This window comes from Piliocolobus tephrosceles, chromosome 8 (genome assembly GCF_002776525.5).
Source record: "Piliocolobus tephrosceles isolate RC106 chromosome 8, ASM277652v3, whole genome shotgun sequence".
Lineage (NCBI taxonomy): Eukaryota > Metazoa > Chordata > Mammalia > Primates > Cercopithecidae > Piliocolobus > Piliocolobus tephrosceles.
In genome coordinates this window covers 130,950,504-130,969,631 of record NC_045441.1, presented here as the reverse complement: position 1 = coordinate 130,969,631, position 19,128 = coordinate 130,950,504, and the positions used below count along the sequence as shown (strand labels likewise).

Genomic DNA, 19,128 nt, shown 5'->3' with positions numbered 1-19,128 from the left:
ATTAAGAATTCTACCAGATAAATTTAACACCGACATTGAAATAATTTAAAAGAATCAAGCAGAAATTCTGGAGCTGAAAAATGCAACTGACATACTGAGAATGCATCAAAGTCTCTTAGTAGCAGAACGGATCAAGCAGAAGGAAGAATTAGTGAGCTTGAAGACAGGCTATTTGAAAATCCAAAATCAGAAGAGGCAAAAGAAAAAAGAATAAAAATCAATGAAGCATGCCTACAGGATCTAGAAAACAGCCTTAAAAGGGCAAATCTAAGAGTTATTGTCCTTAAAGAGGAGGTAGAGAAAGAGATAGGAGTAGAAAGTTTACGCAAAGGGATAATAACAGAGAAATTCCCAAGCCTAAAAAAAGATATCAATATCCGAGTACAAGGTTATAGAACACCAAGCAGATTTAACTCAAAGAAGACTAACTCAAGGCATTTAATAATCAAACTCCCAAAGGTCAATGATAAAGAAAAAGCAGCAAGAAGAAAGAAACAAACAACATACCATGGAGCTGCAATACATCTGGCAGCAGACTTTTCAGTGGAAAATTTACAAGCATGTAAGAGTAGCATGACATATTTTAAGTGCTGAAGGGAAAAAATTTTTTACCTTGGAATAGTGTATTTGTCAAAAATATCCTTCATACAAAAAGGAGAAATAAAAGCTTTCCCAAAACCAATAGCTGAGGAACTTCATCAACTCCAGACATGTCCTAGAAGAAATGCTAAAGGGAATATTTCCATCCAAAATTATTTATTAGTTTTCTTTCTGCTTGTCTATTTGTTTATTTTATGTAAACAATATTGTTATTAGTTTAAAATAATGTGTTATAAGATAGTATTTGCAAGCCTCATGATAACCCTAAATCAAAAAACATACAAGAAATCCACACAAAATAAAAAGGAAGAACTTAAATCATACCATCAAAAATCATCTTCACTAAAAGGAAGAAAGGAAGGAAGGAAATAAGACAGAGAAGACCACAAAACAACCAGAAAACAAATAACAAAATGGCAGGAGTAGGTGCTTACTTATCAATAATAACATTGAATATAAATGGACTAAACTCTCCAATAAAAGGACATAGAGTTGCTGAATGCATTAAGAAAACAAGATCCAATAATCTATTTCCTAAAAGAAACACACAAAAGCCAAAATAAACAAATGGGGTCTAATTAAGCTAAAAAGCTTCTGCACAGCAAAAGAAACTATCACCAGAGTGAAAAGATAACCTACAGAATGGGAGAAAATTTTTGCAGTCTATCCATCTGACAAAGGGCTAATATCCAGAATCTACAAAGAACTTAAACAAATTTACAAGAAAAAAAAACAAACAACCCTATCAAAAAGTGGGCAAAAGATATGAACAGACACTTCTCAAAAGAAAACATTTATGCAGCCAACAAACATGAAAAAATGCTCACCATCACTGGTCATTAGAGAAATGCAAATCAAAACCACAATGAGATACCATCTCATACCAGTTAGAATGGCGATTATTAAAAATTCAGGAAACAACAGATGCTGGAGAGGATGTGGAGAAATAGGAACGCTTTTACACTGTTGGTGGGAGTGTAAATTAGTTCAAGCATTGTGGAAGACAGTGTGGCGATTCCTCAAGGATCTAGAACTAGAAATACCATTTGACCCAGTAATCCCATTACTGGGTATACACCCAAAGGATTATAAGTCATCCTACTATATAGACACATGCACACATATGTTTATTGCAGCACTATTCACAATAGCAAAGACTTGGAACCAACCCAAATGCCCATCAATGATAGACTGGATAAAGAAAATGTGGCACATATACACCATACTATGCAGCCATAAAAAAGGATGAGTTTCTGTCCTTTGCAGGGACATGGAGGAAGCTGGAAACCATCATTCTCAGTAAAATAACACAAGAACAGAAAACCAAACACTGCATGCTCTCACTCATAAATGAGAGTTGAACAGTGAGAACACATGGACACAGGGATGGGAACATCACACATTGGGGCCTGTTGAGGGGTCGGAGGCTAGGGGAGGGATAGCATTAGGAGAAGTACCTAATGTAGATGACAGCTTGATGGGTGCAGCAAACCACCATGGCACGTGTAAACCTATGTGACAAAACTACACGCTCCGCACATGTACCCCAGAACTTAAAGTATAATTATTAAAACAAAAGAAACATACTTCACCTATAAAGAGATATATAAACTAACAATTTAGAGATGGAAAAATATATAACATACCAATGGAAACCAAAAGAGCAGGAGTGGCTATACTTAGATCAGACAAAATAGAATTCAAGACAAAAACTATAAGAGACAAAGAAGGTCACTATATCATGATACAGGGGTCAATTCAGTGAGAGGGTATAACAATTTTAAATATATATGCACCCAACACTGGAGCACCCAAATATATAAAGCAAATATTATTAGAGCTAAAGAGAGAGATAGACTCCAATACAATGATAGCTGGAGACTTCAACACCCCACTTTCAGCATTGGACAGATCTTCCCAGAAAATCAACAAAGAAAAACATCAGACTTAATCTTCACTACAGACCAAATGAACTTACTAGATATTTATAAAACATTTCATTTAATAGCTACAGAATACATATTCTTTTCCTTAGGACATGGATCATTCTCAAGGATAGACCATATGTTAGGTCACAGAACAAGTCATAAAACATTCAAAAAATGAAATATTAATAATTATCTTTTCTGACCACAGTGGAATAAACCTAGAAATCAGCAGCAAGAGGAATTTGGAAACTATACAAATACATGAAAATTAAACAATCTGCTCCTGAATGACTAACGGGTCAATGAAGAAATTAAAAAGGAAATGTAAAATTTCTTGAAACAAGTAATAATGGAAACACAACATACAAAAGCTTGTGGTACAACAAAAGCAGTACTAAGTGGGATGTTTATAGCTGTAAGTTCCTATATCAAAAAAGAGCAACTTGAAATAAGCAACCTAATAATGTCTCTTAAACAGCTAGAAAAGCAAGAGCAACCCACATCCAAAATTACTAGAGGGGAAAAAAATAATAAAGATCAGAGCATAAATAAATGAAATTGAAATGAAGAAAACAATACAATAAGGTTTTACAGGCTCATGCCTGTAATCCCAGCACTTTGGGAGGCTGAGATGGGCAGATCACAAGGTCAGGAGTTCGAGACCAGCCTGACCAACATGGTGAAACCCCATCTCTACTAAAAGTACAAATATTAGCCAGGTGCGGTGGTGCACGCCTGTAATCCCAGCTACTCAGGAGGCTGAGACAGGAGAATCGCTTAAGCCCGGGAGACGGAGGTTGCAGTGACCCGAGATCACACCACTGCACTCCAGCCTGAGTGACAGAGTGAGACTCCATCTCAAAAAAAAAAACTAAAAGAGTATAATTGTATTGTGTGAAACACAAAGGACAAATGCTTAAGGTGATGGATATCCTCTGTATCCTGATGTGGTTATTACACATTTCATGCCTGTATTAAAATATTCCATGTAACTTATAAATATATACATCTACTATCTACCCACAAAAAAATTAAAAAACAAAATAATATAAAAAATAAAAAACAAAACTGTATGTCTTTCCATTAGTAATCTATTACTGTGCAACAAGTCACCCCAAAACTCAGAGGCTTAAAGCACACAATCATTTATCATCTCACAGTTTCTGTTGGTCAGAAATCCAGTCATGGTTTCTTGGGTCTTTTGGCGATTGATTCCCTCAAACAGCTGCAATCGAGGTGTTCACCAGTGCCTTAAGGTTTTACTGGGGTGTATCTATTTCCAAGCCCCTTCACATGGTTACTGGCATGATTCAGTTTCTCCTGTACTGTTGAACTGAGGGCCTCAGTCCTCACTAGCTGTTGACTGCAGGTCACTCTCAGTTCCTTGCCATGAGGGCCTCCACAAAGGGCAGCTCACAACACGGCAGTTTGCTTTATCAAAACAAGCAAGAGAGAAAGCAAGAGAGAGAAGGTGCAAGTTACGATCTTTTGTAACTTATCCGACAGTAGCAGCCCATCACTTTTGCTATGTTCAATCCAATAGAAACAAGTCACTAGGTCTAGCCAATACTAAAGGGGAAAAGATTCCACAATAGATGTGACAATGACTACCAGATATTGTAGATTATTGGGAACTATATTTGAAGCTGTTAACCACAATCTTAGAGTTATACTGAAAAAGTAATGAGATTGTGAACATTCAATGGTTGGCATTTGTCAAGCTAGTATGCGGAAATCTCTGAAAGAAATGTGATTGGTTTGCTTAATGGATTCTCTAGCAAAGGATAAAAATACATCTATTTCAATCTTGGATCCATAGTTCTCCATAAGACATCTGTTTCCTTTTATCCTACTTAATCCTACCTGTCTTCACACCACTCTTTTAGCCTTCCCAGTCTGCTTCCAGACTTCCTTTTCCTCAGAGAATCCCTCAGGAGGAGATTAATAAGCATGAAAATTGCCCTGTGCAAGTAGAATTTAAACTTAGTGAATTCAGAAGTCTATTAGACATGTACTAACTGATACTTTTCAATTGATTCATCTTAATAAGCCAATCCATTGTCTTTTAAAATGGATAAATAGTGCAGGCTGACTAGAAGCTGAAGGCAATCTAAAAAAAAACTAGTTCTCAACAACAGGAAAGGGCTGAATATAGCAAAGCAAGTTAGTAAATAACTTTTAAAGACTAAAACTTACCCCCTGCCAAAGATTGAACAAAAATTCAGTCCTATAAACAAGAAAAATAAGGAGTCTATTGATGACTACAGAAATCGACTTATACGGGTCTTTCAACACAATTCTGGAGTTAATGTAAAAAATGAGATCAAGGGAACTTTGTCCTGTCTTCATCAATGGACTAAAATATGATGTAGTAGACCTAATAGAAAAAGTAAATTAGAACAAAAGACTTTGGCATAAAAGAAACATGGAGTATTGCTGAATACTTTAAATGAGACCTAGAAAACAGGCCATCAAAAAGAGGATTTACTAATGTCATTTGAAATTACCAATCAATCTGCTTCTTCCAGGCGTATGGAATGAAAGATCATGATACCTGTAGATATGGCCAACAAAAGGTCCATGGCAAAAGCCAGTCATCCATCTTATTCAAAACTAAAAAGAAAGTTTTCTTTAAAGATGACCAAATATGGTGCCCAAGGGAACTACTGGTATCACAAAGTTTCTTGTCTTCCACAATCCTCTCAAGGACTATTCAGCCTAGTTGTTAAAGGAAAATCATGGAATTCCTTACAGACTCTGATGTAACTATATCTACTGTATAAATAAACAAAGACCACCCAACTGAGAAAAGACACAGTCAATTTATTCAGAGCTTGCTGCAGCAAGGCAATCACCACCGTCACTAGCATTCGGCAGAGATTCAAAGGCAGGCAGGAAAGGGTAAAGCTTTGCAATAAAAAACAGGAAAGGCTTCAAGTATGCTCTGATTAGAGGTTGTTGGCATAGAGAAGCTGGGCCAACTAGAAATGAGGCATCTTATGTGTTTGGTTTGGGAAGTATATCTGGATTTCTCTGGGTGATTCAGAATTGGAAGCAGGGACAAAAAATAGGGAAGCTAGCAGTTTTTGACCATATTCCAATGATTCTAAAATGTTTTCAGCGTTTTAGAACGGTTTGGCTTCCCAGGCAGGTTGCTACAGAGGTTGTGTTTAGAAAAGTAATTGTTCTTGCAATACAAACAGATTTTAGATTTTGTGTTTCCTACATGGGTATTCACAGTAATCTAAGGACAGGGAAACACATTTAATGGCAACTGCTACCCAAGAATTTTGTAAGTTCTTGGCACTTACAAAAAAAAAAAAAGCATCTTTGCCCTTATTATACTCAATATTCTAGGAAAGTAGAAAGGATAAAGGGATGACAAAATTGAAATTAGCCAAACTACTTATAAGAGACTAAATTGGTATATTTAGTCATATCATCAACAGGTTCAAGCTATTTTTCCACAACATAACTTTTCTCATCCATTGCTGAGATACTACAGATTTCAGAGAAAGACTGTTTTGGAAGCTCATTGGAAATAACATTATTGAATACCACCGAAAGCACACATCAGTCAAACTTCAAGTAACAACTTGGCCTTGTTTCAAAATTTCAAATGTCCTGTTCTACTTGGAAATCTGAACACTTGGGTGATCTAAAGCTAAGCTATCCAGGCATCTTCCAGAAGTACATGACATCTTCCACAGATCTTCAGACAAACAAATGACTTCTTGCTGTAGACAGGTTCTTCTTAAGACTCACAGAACAAGGTCCAGATAACTGAAACCATAAATAAACTCATATCCCATGTCCCATTTTTTTTAACCTGCATGCTCCTTTTTTTATTTTCCTAGCTATTTGCTTTATTTTCTCCTAGTTTAAGCTTCTAAATTGCTAACACACATTTGTTACTTTTAATTGATAACATTCCTTAATACTACTCTGTGCATCCCTAATCACTCCTTGGAATGAATCAGTATCTAGCTACAATTCACTCGTGATATGGCTAAATCACACAACCAAACTAATTGTGTTTATAAACACTTTCCTTTGGGTAACAGTGACTATTGCTATCAGTCTCTGCTAATAAACCAGTTGGTTTCCTGAAAATACAAATCAACTACTACCCAGATTTTTAGATGGCAAACACCCTAACAGGTCAGACAAACAAAACTCAAAAACTCATCATCAGATCACACTTGTTATGAAAACCAGAACACCTTGCGTAGGAGGTAGCCTTCACAAATTTTTCCAATATTAGAGTTTAGAAAAAGACAAAGAAATAAATAGTGCACGAGTAGAAGCTGACTCATTTTTACAGATCCCACAATAAAGGCTAACTACTAAGTTCAACTTAATACTTGTACTAAAGATCTACCTATTTATCTACTTTCGATCTATTGTTGATTTCACTTTCTGATACCAAACCAATTTTTCTGAGTGGCACCACACCCCTGTGGCACGATTATACCATCCCATAGGGATATTTTGTCTGAAAACAGATCATTAAACTGCCCCCAATGACACGCATTAGAATTGCAGTACAAAAGCCCATTGAGTACTAGCTGCAAGTTGGACAGGCATGTCCAAACTCATGCCTGCCTTCCAGACAGCTCCTAACATCAACCTGGTTCTATTTGGCACATGAATTTTCCCTCGTTAAAAAAATAGGCCGGGCACAGTGGCTCCCGCCTACAATCCCAGCACTTTGGGAGGCTGAGGTGGGTGGATCACTTGAGGTCAAGAGTTCGAGACCAGCCTGGCCAACCTGGTGAAACCCCATCTCTACTAAAAATAAAAAAAGAAAAATTAGCTGGTCATGGTGGTGGGTGCCTGTAATCCCAGCTACTCGGGAGGCTGAGGCAGGAGAATAGCTTGAATCCGGGAGGCAAAGGTTACAGTAAGCCAAGATCATGCCACTACACTCCAGCCTGGGCTACAGAGTGAGACTCCATCTCAAAAAAAAAAAAAAGAGAGAGAGAGAGATGAGATGAGATGTTTAAATATGACTGAACTCAAGAAGGATAAAGACTGAGCCTCAGTTGGAGACTCAAAACTTTAACAACTGAGGGGAGATTCTGTGCTTCTTTCTTCTGTCCTCGAGCATCTTAATTGTTTTATAGGCCTAAAAAATATGGTAAATACTACAACACAATGGTTCAAAGATTGATGGAAGAGCTAGACAATGTCTCTGAGACCACAGAGCTCCTCATCTGAGACGTTTTGAGACTGGACAGGTTATGGTCCAAAACAAGATAGCCTTGAATATATTATTAGCCTCTCAAAACAGACATGTGCCATTTTAAGGAACGACTTTGAATTTACATCTCTACAGACCATTTTGGAATCTTTAATATTACTCTAAGGAATAGTAAACAAATCAAAAGTTTAGGTGATTTGGCTAACATACTCAAATCTCATCCTGTGAGCTTTCTAGATGGGGAACGGGATCTGTTCTCTTAGTTTAATTGGACTTGTTTTGTTAAACAAGTCTTAAAAGTGAATTACAAACTGTGCTGTATTCAAATATGTGATCTCTGCCATGCATTCACTGTCTCATCAAATGATTCAACAAGCAATCATGCAGCAGAAGCAACAAGAAAGAATAGCATTTGTTGAAACTGAAACGACTATCAATATGACAAAAGACATACAAACAAAAATGTAGGTCTGGATAGATCACCAAAATTATCAATCACACAGCCTCCACCAAAGAATGATCAAAAAACAGCCTGAGAAATGGAAGTCAAACTAACAATCCTATCTATCAGAAAATTACCAATCCTGCAAAACAAGCAAGAACAAACCACAACATGGTCTGGAAAGAGAAGACGACAAGTTTCAGAATTCAGATGAAAAGAGAAAGAAGAAACACTGCATGCCCTGCTCTGTTCTCCCAAGCCAATTAAAAATGACTGCCTCCTACCCATTTAGCCCAATTCATTCCCTATTTTCAAAAGACATCCCAGAGAAATCACCCAATTTATAATCCTAACACCAGATCTAGTCCTGTAAAAAAAAAAGAACAAAACAAAACAAAACAAAAAACACACCCTCTGTAACTTCCCTTTTGTGTACATTGTTAATGTTCTGTTCTTAATGAGGTTTTCCCTAGCTGGAGAGATTAATAATAAATGACTTTGTTTTTATATAAGCTTTCCTGATTATCTTTTTGAGGATTTTAACAGTTCATGTTTAAGGCTAAGCCTCAAGAGATCACATCCCCTCTCTTCTATTCGAGAAAACCACTCCAGTATTCCTCCCCAATTTTTCTCCAATTCCTCTCCTCCCAAATCTATTGCTCCAACTCCAATCTAGCTTTTCCAAAGCATTCTCTCTAAAACTGCTCTTTCCAAAGTCGCCAATGACTTGTGTATTTCAGAATTCAAAGGTCAATTCTTAGGTCACATTTTGCTTGAGCGATCAGCATAATTTGACAAAGTTGGTCAACCCCTTTTCCTGGAAACAGTTTCTTTACATGGCCTCCAGGATATCATGATCTTTTTATTTCCATATAACTCACTGGCGCTCCAACCTCTTAACATCAGTAGTCCCCGAGTTTTAGTCGTGGACATCTCTTTGCTATCTATACCCACTTCCTTAGTAATCTTTATCAGTCTTATAGTTTCATTTATTTGTCGGGGGGCGCAGAGAGAGCAAGTTTATTTGGTAAAAGCACACCAAACATCATCCAAAAGAGACAAGATAGGAAAGGTGCTGTGACAAGAGAGCCTAGAAAGCCTTCAGGCTAGATACAAAGTCTCCCACAGGGAAAGGCACGGGCTCTGGGGAGACTGAGAAGGTCCTTAGCCATGTGGCACCCCGTGGACAAGTTCTTCATAGTTGATGCAACTATGGCTGTTCTCATGCCCTGCACTAGCATCTCTACTTCTATCATCTTCTCACCCAGTGTGACAAGGACTTGCCAGATTTCAGTGCCCATCATGGTGCCTTTCCCTTTCTTGTCAAATACCCAAAGTCCTTCAACATAATCCTTATAGGCCCTGGTCCCTGTCCTTGGCCACAGCCTGCAGCATGGGCAGGAAGTGCCCAAAGTCCAGCACCTTCACATTCATCTCATGACTCTTGGGGATCCCCAGGACTTGCATCACTTCAGCATTGGTGGGGTTCTGACCCAGGACCCTCATCACATCCCCACACTGACTGTACAGGATCTTACCATCACCTGTTCAGTCAAACAGCTAGAAGACCTCCTTGAATTCTGTGGTCTGGTCCTCAGTGAAGTCACACACCTTGACTGCTTAGCTCTGCGGCACCTTTTCCTACAGTAATGGCCCAGTCTTAGTTTTAAACATCATATTTAGTATAAATACTCCCAAATATTTACCTCCAGTTTAGATTTTTCCCTTCCCTTCCAGTCTCACATGTTTAACTAATCTAATCTATATAAGGTTAGATATTAGTTAAATCTAATATATTAAAAATTAATAAAATATAAAAATATATTAATAAAAATTAATATTTTAACTATTTTAAAATTAATTAAATCTAATAGATTATGTGTGTGTGTGTGTGTATATATATATATATATATACACACATCTCTCAAATTTAACATGTTCAAAAATGAACTCCAAATATTACCCCCAGATCAACCTGCTTCACCCACAGTCTCTCCCAAATATCCTGGTGACCCAGCACTTTTTTGTTTGTGGAAAAAAAAAAAAAAAGTCCTTGTCCCTATGGAGCACATATTCTAGTTTAGAACACAGGTAGCTGACAAATAAAGTATGCATGAATGATATCAGATAAGTGCTATGAGAAAAAAATGAAGTAAAATTGTAAGTGCTGGGGTAACATTGTTAAATAGGGTACTTGGTGAAATTCATTGAGCGTGGATCCCCAAAACTTGAGCAGGCTCTAAGAATTCTCCTGAGGAATCTCAGGAATGCTGAAAATAGAGTGGGGAGGTGGCTGGGAGGTAGTGTGCCTCTCCTAGAAATAGGATTGATATGGAATAGTGAGAACACCATAATCAAGGGTGAGAAAGTGAGGATAGGGAATGTGCTTATGAAAAGGTATAATAATGTGTGACAAAAACGTGGCTCCTGAGTCTGAGAAGGTGATCTTGGGGGACAAAAGGGCAAAAGAAAAGGGAAGGCAATGGATCTCCAGAGACACCCAGGACATGAATCTCGGGAGAAAATGATTTGGATTGGCAAATGCTCTTGTTGGGGATACTAAGAAGACCCAAAGCCTGTTGACACACACAGCTAGGGACGTTGCAGTGAATGCTGCTGTCATGAGATGTTTTCCCATCCCTTTTTCTAGTTCCTTAGAAATATCCAGAAAATACTGAATTACAAGGACTTATTAAAAGAAAGGAAATCAAACTGTTGATACTTATTTGTATAAAAGTAATCCTTTATGCTGCATTCAATACAAGTTCATCTGAACATGATACTATGCTAATAATATTTACTTCATCTCAGAAAAACGTAAATGAGATTAATCCTCTACTCTTCTTAACCTTTGCTGCACACTGGAATTATCTGGGGAGCTCTACAAGGCATAATTCTTGAGTCTCATATAAGAAATTTTGATTTAATTACTTGGACAAGACCTGGACATTGGGATATATTTTAATCTGTCAAGGTGATCCTCATGTACAGTCAAAATTGAGAATCTGAAAGTAATTTTCACCACGAGGTTTATAATATCTAACTTTTTCCCAGAATTTTACAGAATACTAATAAGAGGCTGTGAAAAAAAATGACCCTTTAAAAACTCATCCTTACTGGTTTTTATACCGGTATATAAAAATACGTTAACTTTTGTGTCTTAACCTTACATCTAGCTACCTTTCTAAATTAGCTTATTTTCTAATAATTTTTAGGTTACTGGGATTTTGTATGTAAACAATCATATTCTCTTAAAATAATGACAGTTTTTGTGATTAGTGTCAACTTGACCAGATTAAAGGATGTAAAGTATGGTTTCTGGGTGTGTCTGTGAGGGTGTTGCCACAGGAGATTAACATTTGAGTCAGTGGTCTGCGAGAGGAAGACCCACCCTCAATGTGGGTGGGCAGTATCCAATCACCTGCCAGTGTCGGTAGAAAAAGCAGGCAGAAGAAAGTGGAATAAGCTGGTTTGCTGAGTCTTCTGGCTTTCATCTTTCTCCAGTGCTGGACGCTTCCTGCCCTTGAACGTCAGACTCCAGGTTCTCTGGCCTTTGGACTCTTGGATTTACACCAGTGGTTTGTCGTTTGTCAGGGGCTCTCTGGCCTTCAGCCACAGACTGAAGGCTGCACTGTCAGCTTCCCTACTTTTGAGGCTTTGGGACTGGGACTGAGGCACTACTGCTCCTTGCTCCTCAGCTTACAGATGGCCTGTCATCGGGCTTCACCTTGTGATCCTTTGAGTCAATTCTCCTTAATAAACTCCCTTTCATATATACATATATCCTATTAGTTCTGTCCCTCTGGAGAACCCTAATACAGTTTTATTTCTTCTTTTCCTTTAATTTACTTTTCTAATCTTACTTCTGTCTATCACTACCAGTATAATGCTGAAGAGCAAAGGTGATAGTTGGCATTTCTGTCTTGTTCCTGAGTGTAAAGGAACAGCTTCTACTATTTCCTCACTTAGAATAATGTTTGTGATTTTTTTGTTATCCTTATCAACTTAAGGAAGCTCCTTTCCATTCTTGGTTTACTTTAAAAAAAAAAAGTTATCACAAATGAGTAGTGAATTTCATCAAATGTTTGTTTTGTATTTTTCAGATGACTACATGGTTTTTAATAACAGCTTTATTTGGATAAAACTCAGATACCATAAAACCCACCCTTTTAAAATATACAGTTCAGTGGGTTTTTATATATTAACAGTTATGCAATGATCACCGCTATTTAATTTTAGAAAATTTTCATGACCCAAAAAGAAATGCTGTACCCATAAGCATTAATTATCCATTCCTCTTATCCACCAGCCCCTAGCGACCACTAATCTACTTTCTATCTCTATGGATTTACCTGTTCTGGACCTTTTACATAAGTGGAATGATACAATACATAGTCTTTTGTGACAGCGTCTTTCACTTAGCATAATGTTTTCAAGGTTCATCTGCGTACTTCATTCCTTTTTATGACTGGATAATATTCCATTGTACGGATGTACCACCTTTTTTTTAGTCCATTCATCAGATTATGAACAGCTTGTTTCCACTTCTTGGTTGCTATGAATAATGCTGCCATGAATATTTGTGCACAAATTTTTGTGTGGCTATATATTTTCATTTCTCTTGGCTATATACCTATAAATGGAATGCGTGGGTCATATGGTAACTCTGTATTTAACATTTTGAAGCACTGCCAAACTGTTTTCCAAAGTGGCTACACTAGGTTATATTCCCACCAGTAATGATTGAGAATTCCAGTCTCTCCAAATCTTCATCAGTATGCATTATTGTCTTTTTCCCTTTGGCCATCCTGGTAGGTGTGAAGTTGTACCTCATTGTGGTTTTGATTTGCATTTCCCTGATGATTAAGGATGCTGACCATCTTTTCAGGTGATAATTAGCCGTCTGTATATTTTCTTTGGAAAAACACCTATTCAAACCCTCTCATCCTTTCTTACTTGTATAATTTGTCTCTTTACTAGAGAGTTGTAAGAAGACTTTATATATCTTGGATTCCAGTCCCTTATCAGATATATTATTTACAAGTGTTTTCTACCATTCTGTAATTCATTCTTCACTTTCTTGATGGCATACTTTGAGGCACAAAAGTTTTAAAAATTAATTAAGTCCAAGTTTTTAAAATCAAGTCCAATTTATCTATTCTGTTGTTTTTGCTTATGCGTTTGGTGTCATATCTAAGAAAACATTACCGATGGTAATGAAGATTTCCTCCTATAACTTTTCTTGTTAAGAGTTTCACAGGTTTAAGTATTACACTTAGGTCTATTATCCATGTTTAGTCAATTTTTATATATGGTATGAAGAAAGAATCCAACATCAAGACAGGCACAGTGGCTCACACCTATAATCTCAGCACTTTGAGAGGATATCATGGGATGACCATTTGAGCCCAGGAGTTCAAAACCAACCTGAGTAACACAGTGAGACCCCATCTCTACCAAAAAAAAAAAAAAGTAAACAATTAGTCGGGCGTGGTGACATGAACCTGTGGTCCCAGCTACTTGGCAGGGAGGCTGAGGGGGGAGGATTGCTTCAGCCTGGTAGGTCAAGGCTGCAGTGAGCCATGAATGTGCCACCGCGCTCCAGCCTGGGCAACAAAGCAAGACTCTGACTCACAAAATAATCATCATCATCATCATCATCATCATCATCATCCAATTTCATTCTTCTGCATGTAAATATCCAGTTGATCCAGCACCATTTGTTGAAAAAACTTATTTTACCATTGAATTGTCTTGGCACCCTTGACTAAAATCATTTGACCATAAATGGGAAGGTTTAATTCTGGACTTGCAATTCTGTTTCAGTGATTCGTATGTTATCTTTATGCCAGGACCACAGTGTCTTGATTATTGCAGTTTTGTAGTAAGTTTTTGAAACTGAGAAGTGTGAGTTCTCAAAAGTTTTTTATTCTTATTCAAAATGTTTTGGTTACTATAGCTCTCTTACAATACTATATACATTTTAGAGCCAGCTTGTCAATTTCTGCAACAACAAAAAAGCCAGCTGGGATTTACGAAGGGATTGTATTGATCAATTTGGAGAGTATTGATATCTAAACAATATTAATCATTCCAATCCATGAACATCAGTAATAGTTCCATTTACTATTGTCTTTTCTGATTTCTTTCAGCAATGCTATATGGCTTTTTAGTGTTAAGTCTTGCACTTTTGTTAAATTTATTTCTAAATATTTTATTCTTTTTAATGCTACTGTAAAGGGAAGTGTTTACTTAATTTTATTTTTGAATTGTTCATTGCTAGTGTACATGCATACAATTGATTTTTGTATATTGATATTGTATTCTGCAACTCATTGTTTTTCTAAGCCTTGGCATCCGCCAAAGGAAATGTGTTTTATTACTTACTGAAACCATTTATTACTTTTAATGGTTTTTTAGTGTAGATTCCTTAGGATCTGCAAATTAAGAGAGTTTTATTTCTTCCTTCCTAATCTGCATAACTTTTATTTCTTTTTCTTGCCTAATCATCCTGACTAGAATTTCCAGTACAATCTTGAATACAAGTAGCAAGAACAGATATCCTTGCCTTGATCCTGATCTTAGGGGAAAAGCATTAGTCTTTCACCATTGAGTATATGAATTTTGTAGATACCTCCCTTCAGGTTACAAAAGCTCCCTTCTGTATTAGTCCATTCTCATGCTGCTATAAAGAACTGCCCGAGATTGGATAATTTATAAAGAAAAGAGGTTTAATTGACTCATGGTTCCACAAGTCTGGGGTGGGAGGCCTCAGGAAACCTACAATCATGGCAGAAGGCGAAGCAAACATGTCCTGCTTCACATGGTAGCAGGAACGAGAAGAATGAGAGCTGAGTAAAGGGGGAAGCCCCTTATAAAACCATCAGATCTCATGAGAACTTACTTAATATCACAAAAAGAGTATATTAGTCTATTTTCATACTGCTATAAAGAAATACCCAAGACTGGGTAATTTATAAAGAAAAATAGGTTTAATGGACTTACAGTTCCACATGGCTCGGGGGGCCTCAAAATCATGGCAGAAGGTGAAAGAGGAACAAAGGCACATCTTACATGATGGCAGGCAAGAGTCATGTGCAGGGCAACTGCCCTTTATAAAACCATTCACTATCACAAGAATAGCATGTGAAAAACCCACCCTACATGATTCAATTACTTCCCTCTGGGTCCCTCCCATGACATGTGGGGATTATGGGATCTACAATTCAATATGAGATTTGGGCGGAGACACAGCCAAACCAAATCAAATAGCATGGGGACATGGGGGAAACTGCCTCCATGATTCAATTACCTCCCACCTGGTCCCTCCCACCACTTGTGGGGATTATGGGAACTACAGTTAAGATGAGATTTGGGTTGGGACACAGCCAAACCATATCACCTTTTATACCTAGTTTGTTGAGTGGTTTTATCATAAAAGGATGTTGTACCTTTTCAGATGTTTTTTCTACATCTATTGAGATGATCATATGAATGTGTGCCCTTTATTTTATTAATATAGTATATTACATTAATTTTCAGATGTTGAAACAACCTTGACCAAATTCATTAATGCAAATACAAATTCAAAAAAGCCTACCCTTAGCCTACTATACCTGCATTAAAAATTTTGGTTGGGGTGACCTCGGAGCATAACTCAACCCCTGAACAACCTAAACTGAGACCTCACTAGTCTAAGTGGGTTAGCATACATTGACCCAATAATATGATCAACAGAGAAAGTTACCCTAGGGATAACAGCGCAATCCTATTCTAGAGTCCATATTGACAACAGGGTTTACGACTTCGATGTTGGATCAGGACATCCTAATGGTGTAGCCACTATTAAAGGTTCGTTTGTTTAACGATTAAAGTCTTACATGATCTGAGTTCAGACCGGAGTAATGCAGGTTGGTTTCTATCTATTTAACATTTATCCTAGTACAAAAGGACAAGAGAGACAGGACCCACTTCATAAAGCACTCTCACCCTGTAGATAACACTATCTCAGTCTAACAAATCACCATATACTCTACCCAAGAACAGGGTTTGTTAAGATGGCAGAGCCCGGTAATTGCGTAAAACTTAAAACTTTATAACCAGAGGCTCAACTCTTTTTTTTTTTTGAGACAGAGTCTCGCTTTGTCACCCAGGCTGGAGTAGAGTGACCTGATCTCTGCTCACTGCAAGCTCTGCCTCCTGGGTTCACGCCATTCTCCTGCCTCAGCCTCGCAAGTAGCTGGGACTACAGGCGCCCGCCACAATGTCTGGCTAATTGTTTGTATTTTTAGTAGAGACGGGTTTCACCGTGTTAGCCAGGATGGTCTGGGTCTCCTGACCTCGTGATCCACCCACCTCAGCCTCCCAAAGTGCTGGGATTACAGGCTTGAGCCACCGCACCCGGCCTCCTCTTCTTAACAATAAGCCTATAATTAACCTTCTCCTACTTATCATTCCCACTCTAATCACTACAGCATTCCTTACACTCATTGAACAAAAAATCTTAGACTATATACACCTATGCAAAGGACCTAACGTTGCAGGTGCCTGCAGACTGCTTCAACCATTCACTGACGCAATACTTTCCATACAAGAACCCTTACAGACCTCAACATCTACATCTACTATCACCCTTTATATTATTGCTCCGACCCTGGCGCTTTCTATTGCTCTCCTCTGTGAAGTCCCCTCTCTATAACAAATCCCCTAATTAATTGTAATATAGGCCTCCTATTTATGCTAGCCACATCAAGCCTAGCCGTCTGTTCTATTCTATGATCAGGATGAGCATCTAATTCAAATTCATACTAGCTCCTACCCCAATCTTAATTAAAAAAATAAATCCCTGCTCTACAGAAGCAGCCACCAAATACTTCCTTACACAAGTAACCACATCTATAATTCTCATAATAGGTATCCTTTCCAATAACCTGGCCTCTGGACAGTGAACAATAATAAACACTATTCACCAATTTTCATCCTTAATAATAACGGCCCTAGTAATAAAACTAAGAATAGCCCCCTTTCACTTCTGAGTCCCAGAAGTAACTCAAGGAACCTCTCTAATGTCTGGCATACTTCTCACATGACAAAAACTAGCCCCATCTCGATCATGTTTCAAATTTTCCCAATTATAAACATGAACATCCTCCTATCACAATCCAATCCATTATAGTAGGCGGCTGAGGAGGACTTAAGCACAACTGCGTAAAATCATAGCCTGCTCCTCAATTACTTACCTAAGTTGAATCACAGAAGTAATAATTTGTAACCCAAATATTACCATTCTAAACCTGATTATTTAACAACTACCACATTTCTAGCACTCAACCTGAGTATAAGCACAACCCTGTCACCATCTTGCACCTGACACAAATCAACATGGTTAACACCTATAATTCCACTAATTTTACTATCCCTAGGAGGTTTATCCCCATTAACAGAATTTCTGCTTAAATGAACCATCATTCAAGAATTTACAAAAATCAAGTCTTATTACCCCTGCCATCATAACTATCATAACTCTACTCAACCTGTACTTTCATATATGCCTAATTTATTCCATCTCAGTACAATATTCCCCACATCTAATAATATGAAAATAAAATGACAATTCGAATATACAAAAACTATATTTCTCTTCCCCCCACTTATCTTTTCTACCCTCCTCTTACCTAGCTCTCCATTGATACCGACTATAACTTAGAAATTTAGGTTACATAAGACCAAGAACCTTCAAAGCCCTTAGTAAGTAAATTGTATTTAACTTCTGTAACAGACCTAAGGACTGCAAGACTCTATTCTGCATCAACTGAATGCAAATCAACCATTTTAATTAAGCTAAGCTCTTGCTAGATTGGTAGAATTCAAACCCAGGAAAATTAGTTAACAGCTAAACACTCTAATCAACTGGCTTCAATCTACAATTCTCCTGCCATTGCGGGCAGAAAGGCAGGAGAAGCCCCGGCAGGACTGAAGCTGCTCCTTTGAATTTGCAATTCAATGTGACAAACCACCTCGGGGCTGGTAAAAAGAGGCCTTGACTTCTGTCTTTAGATTTACAGTCTAATGCTTACTCAGCCATTTCACCTTTTTTCCACCTAGGTTCATCAATCGTTGATTGTTTTCAACACTCTACCTGCTATTCAGCGCATGAGCGGGGATAGTGGGCACCGCCCTGAGCCTTCTCATTCCAGCAGAATTAGGCCAATCAGGAACTCTGCTAGGAGATGATCAGATATACAATGTTATTGTTACCGCCCGCGCATTCGTCATAATATTTATGGTAATACCAATCATAACTGGGGGTTTCGGCAACTGACTAGTCCCTCTGATAATTGGTGCACCCGATATGGCGTTCCCCCGGATAAATAATATAAGCTTCTGACTTCTCCCTTCTTCCCCCTTTCCTACTCCTACTTGCATCATCAATAGTAGAAGCCGGCGCGGGAACCCGCTGAACAGTATACCCCCACTTTAGCAGGAAGCCTAACACATGCAGGAACCTCTGTGCATCTAACCATTTTGTCTCTCCACCTAGCAGGCGTTTCTTCTGTTTTAGGGGCCATTAATTTTATTACCACAATTATTAATATAAAACCCCCCAGCCATATCCCAGTATCAAAACACCCGTTTTCGGGTGATCAGTCCTCACTACGGCAATCCTTCTACTCCTTTCTCTCCCAGTCCTAGCCGCCGGCATTACCATACTATTAATTGACCATAGCCTCAACACTACTTTTTTGGTCCTGCTGGTGGGGGTGAGCCTATCTTATATCAACATTTATTCTAATTATTTGGTCAGAAAGAATCAACAATCTTGGATTACTTGAGAAAATCCCACCTGTTTGCAGTATACGTTGCTGGATTCAGTTTGCTAGTATTCTGCTGAGGATTTTTGCGTCTGTATTCATAAGAGATACTGGTCTGTATTACAATGTCTCTAGTTTTGTTAT

At 37.9% G+C, this 19,128-nt stretch overlaps 1 pseudogene; it reads right to left on the bottom strand.

The window, feature by feature from the left end:
• Positions 1 to 9,337: 9,337 nt before the first annotated feature.
• On the bottom strand, positions 9,338 to 18,598 carry LOC111521512 (annotated as a pseudogene).
• Between the last annotated feature and the right edge of the window lie 530 nt (positions 18,599 to 19,128).